The sequence below is a fragment of the Octodon degus genome, unplaced genomic scaffold, assembly GCF_000260255.1.
Source record: "Octodon degus isolate 3935 unplaced genomic scaffold, OctDeg1.0 scaffold00170, whole genome shotgun sequence".
Classification (NCBI taxonomy): domain Eukaryota; kingdom Metazoa; phylum Chordata; class Mammalia; order Rodentia; family Octodontidae; genus Octodon; species Octodon degus.
The window spans coordinates 5,275,635-5,280,687 of record NW_004524746.1 but is presented as its reverse complement, the minus strand read 5'-3'; the positions used below and the strand labels follow the sequence as shown (position 1 = coordinate 5,280,687).

At 40.4% G+C, this 5,053-nt stretch overlaps 1 long non-coding RNA gene across 2 annotated transcripts in view; it reads right to left on the bottom strand.

Annotated features, from left to right (window-relative positions):
• Positions 1 to 3,197: 3,197 nt before the first annotated feature.
• Positions 3,198 to 5,053, bottom strand: part of LOC111813190 — a 29,025-nt gene continuing 27,169 nt past the window's right edge. For both annotated transcript variants that reach the window (XR_002818508.1, XR_002818507.1), the window contains one exon: positions 3,198 to 3,815. This is a non-coding gene — a long non-coding RNA (uncharacterized LOC111813190). The remainder of the gene's footprint in view (positions 3,816 to 5,053) is intronic.

Here is a 5,053-nt window from a genome sequence, read left to right as displayed (position 1 = left end):
TCTTTGAGGACTAACAACAAAATCATTGCTTATTTTCTATTCATACTTATGGTGTGTGTTGTAGTTTGGGGTCTTGCAAGGGGAACAATACAATACAAGACATATTTTATAAGATTATTTTATAATGAATCACCCAAAGAATCATAAAGAGTATGGGAACTTTGTCCACACAATAAAGACCAAAGAATCCAGTTGAGGGCCTGTATCCTGACATTGTGCATGATCCCAGCTGAAAATCTAGAGCTCATAATAATGTCTTTCACAAGTCCAGCTGGAGGCCTAGAGCCCATAACATTGTCCTACGCAGGCCTGTTTTACAGACCTGCGCTGGGAAGCCCCAGAGGCTAGTGGTGGAGGCTAGAAAGTCTGTGCCAGCAGGATGAAGGATCTGTGCTAGCAGGCTGAGCTACCTGAGCTGGAGCCAGGAAGCAATGCTCAAGGTGAGCACCAGCGCTCCCTCTCAAAAGCATGACAGCAATCCTCAGCAACAGTGAGGTCCCGAGCTCCTCCAGCACTGATAAGGAAAGCTGAGTTCCCATCAGGAAAGCTGATGAGACAAGCTTCTCCGGGAGACTCAGCAGTGTACTACTTCCCCCCTGGAGCCAGGAAGCAATGCTCAAAGTGAGGACAAGAGCTCCCCCAAAGTAAACCATAGCCATTCTTGGGAACAACAAGGTCCCAAGATCCTTTGACAATGAGAACAGGCAAGTTCATCAAGAAAGCCAACATCACAAGCTCCTCTAGGAAAATCAGTAACTCTCTACAGCTTCCCTGATACTTCCAACTGCTACTCTTCTATCTCTCCAGTTCTGCCTCTTATGCTGCTGGCACCAATCCGCAGGTGGGCCTCCACACCCAGCACCACACTGGTTCAGTTCAGCTGACTGTTACAAGTTGACATTTGTAGGGAGTCCTGGAAACTGGAAAATCAGTCAAAGGTGTGTAGGCAGGACTAGGCCTCAGTGCCTAAAGCAAACAAGCTACCTCAGTCCTCAGATAAGCATCCTGACTGGTTAATGTTGGCTACTAGTCACTAGCCAACCTTGTGTCATGTGTTACTAACTTTGCAAAAGTATAAATAAACGTAGGTTTCACTGGGCTGGCGCGTGAGTCTTGCCTATGAGGCAGACCGGTGACCACCTAGCCCAGCTTTTGTCTTCTTGTCTTTCTCATTCCTGCCATATGTCTCCCCAGGTAGAATCAATCTGACTGAGACCAACAGACCCCTACAGACATTGAGTTGTCAATCCATCATAGTGTGGGATAGAAGACACAGATCCTCATGGAATTTTAAAACAATTTACAAATATTGTTAATAACTAATGTGTTGTTTTCTCATTCACTCACTCACTTATTCATCCACTCACTTAACTGGCACCTACAACGTAACAAATGCTAAGCTAGGCAAGAGAAATGCAGAGTGAAAACTCATTTTCCCCACCTTCATGATGCTCGTGAAAGATAAACAGTTTCAAAACTGTCCACTGTAGGGCCGGCCAAATAGCTCAGCAGATTAAAGCACCTGTAAGCAGGCTCAGGGGCTAAGGGTTCCATCCCCAAGCCTGCCATGCCAGCCCCATCCTCAGGGCACGGAGACTGGGCGTGGTGTCACACACTTGTAATCCCAGCTCTTGGAAGGCTGTAAACAGGCAGATCACTATGAGTCCACAATCTAGTAGTGAGACCCTGAACACCCTGTAGACCCTTCCCTAAAATACAAATACACACACACACACACACACACACACACACACACACACACAAAACATCTGTCCACTTTAAAAGTACATAAAGGAAGCGAACAGCTCAGACGTGTTTACCAGAATTAGTGAGATCCCAGGTGAGATTCAAAGTACAAGTTGGAATTAGCTAGAAAAAGTAAGGAAAGAAGTAGAAGATGAAGAATATGGGAGAGAAAAATCAGAAGGGAAAAGGGCTTCAGAACTTCCACAAATGAGAGAATGCACATTCGAGGTACTACAGAAATTCAGGGAGGAAGTACAAAGAGATGAGCCAAGTGACCTATCTGTGACCCATCAGGAAACGAAGGCCTAAAGGAATGTCAGTAATCTAGACTTCATGAGGGAGTGAAAGACACTAATATGTAGCTGTGACAAAATCTGATTTGCATTTCAGAGAGCTCCTATGACTGAAGCACTGAATGTCAGTCACAGAAGAAGATTCATAAACTAGCAGTTTTAGTTATTGCAATAATAAAAGTTAGGCATCTAACTTAGAATGGAAATAAGGCAGCAGGGACAGATGTAGCAGGAAGAAAGAGATAAAATTAATAGGATTTGAAGACCAAAGTCAAGGCTAGATAGAGAGAATCTGAGAAAAAAATGGGAGAAAGAATTGGGTGTGTGGATTCCCCATTACCCAGCAGACTGTCACATAAAACAGAATGTGAAACAAAGGTTTGATAAATGGAAGAATGAGTTGGATTTGTTGATTGGCTGACTGATTGAGTAAGTGAATTCATTAATTAAAAGCCATAGGAAACTAAGCCACAAGTGGTGGTCTACACCTGTACCCCCAGGTACTTGGAATGCACAGGTGCTCACAAGTTGAAGACCAACCTGGGCAGCATAGCTAGACTGTGTCTTGATAGATAGATAGATAGATAGATAGATAGATAGATAGATAGATAGACAGACAGATAGCAGAAAGTTGGAGAGGGGAAGTTGAAACAAAGAATGGCATTGCAAAAGCAGATAAAAACTCAGTTTAACAACTAAAAAAAATCTCTATCTGGGTTTTTATTTCTTTGAGTTCTGAATCACCAACTTGAGGGATTTAAGTAAAAGAACCAGTAAAGTTTTGACTTAAGCAAGGAGTCTGATACTGTAAAGAAAGTATACATGCACATGAGCACATCTCAAGGTAAAACTGAATTGTTGAAAGCTAATAGCACATAAGAAATCCAAATTAAAAATCACATTATGTGATAAAATTTATCCCAAAAGTATCTAAGTGCACTGTGCTCATTTTTTTTTTGAACCAGTATAAAACTAAATCAGTAAAAGTTTACTCAAAATTTAAAAACCAATAATATGATTTCAGGTACCTTTCACTTTTTATTTATTAGGGGCTGGGGAGATAATGCAGTAGAATAAGCACTTGCCTGGCAAGTGCAAGAGCCTGAGTTCAATCCCTGGTTCATGAATTTTTTTTTTTTTACTTATCTTAATCTTCCACAGGAAAGAAGCAGTGAATTAGAATAACATCAAACATTATGTAAAAATAGATAAGAATCAATAGAATTTATAAATATTTAGTTTTTAAATATGTCAAACTAGGCTCAAATCTGATAAATCAGAACTGATATGATTCTCTTCTATGTGAGTTCACAAACAAGTATTCATACAAGAGGAAAACACAGGCATTCTTCTACATGGAGGCAAAAATTTGTTAACTGACAATAAATTCAAAAAATTGAAGAATAAATCTGAACAAGAATTATAGGGGAAAAAAAATCCCTACAGACTGCCAAGAGCTTCTTAAACAAGAACAGATTATACTGTCATGAAACCCCCTACAGAAGGGCTATAAGTTTTAATTACATAGAAAATGAAGTTACCAAATCAAGGCAACGAGTGGGTCTCAGTAGATATCACCAATAGTTTGGGTCTTCGGTTCATTCTCACGCATGTGTTCTGGCCTGTCTTCAGCCCCAGCTCGCCACCTGCACTGCGGCTCTCGGTAGGTCGCCCTTGGTCTGCTCACCCTGCTACAGTTGCTTCTGATTTGAGGCAGAAGAGGCCCATGTGGCTTTTATCAGGCAGAGTCTGGCTTTACATTAATTTTGTATAATTCTGTAACAAAGAGATCTTCTTTACCAATTATTTTAATTATTTTACAAGTCACAGTTTCTACATGATATAGAATAAATACATGAGCTGCTGCTTCATCTCTAGTTCTTGGTTTCCCTCTTGTATGCCGAGTCATTTATTCCCACCACTATTTTTTTTAAATCCTAATCTTTGAGTTGGGGTTTTCCTTTTAGGATATGACATCTCTAGAGGCCAAAATATCACATCTCATATACCCACAATGTTCTTTCCACCCATTGAGATGCCCTGCTTTTAAACCCTGCACTCTTCATGCCACTGGACTATGACTGAACCATGACTGGTGTTGCTGTTACCTATGGAGTTAATCCAATAACCCCTCTGTTTCCAGTCTTAGTGACTTCTCTTTAAATGAAAGTATAGTAATTAAAGACTTTAGAGAAACTGAGCAAGTAGGAAATATATACATATAACAGGCTGTGGAATTTGGACTGTGCTTTACCAGTAGTTTTTTATATATGAACAAAAAGATTTATTGTGTACAACAGGCTCAATTATGAAAACTAAGAAGTCCCACGGTGTGCTGTCTGAAAGCTGGCAGCTCAGGGAAGCCATTGGTGTCAGTTAGCTCAAATTTGAAGGCCCAAAAACTAGAGAAGCTGAAAGTGAAATGCAGTGTCCCAAATCCAGCAGACAAATGGAAGGCAAAAGGGGCTAACTATTCCTTCTTCTATTACTTTTTTAGGCTACCAAAAGATCAGCATCCACACTGAGGACGGAGACCCACTTTGCTAGGTACAGAAATTCGAATCTAATCTCATCCCCAAACACTCAAAGACATTCTCAGAAATAGTGTGTAAAAGGGGTAGCCTGTGGTCAGCCCAGCTGATACACAAACCTAACCAGCAGACCAAGAGCTGGTATCATGCACAAGGTACCATCACACAGAAGTCAAATATAACAGTGATCATGTTCTAAATTGCAGCCAACTTTCTAATACTGAGATGAAACAGAATAGCATAGCTCCAGAATTTGAGCAAAGATGAAAAACTATTCAGGAATAGCAATACATAGGAATGATGAGCTGAAGAGAATAGCAAGCTTACTGAACTGAACCTGTACACAATTTCAACTTCAAGCAATAGCTATAAAATTATGGTAAAGACTTGCAATGGGCATGTTTCTCTGTACTTAGGATGATTTCATAATGATGACTTTAAGAGGTGAAGATACATACAAAAAATAAAATTCACAGTAGTCAC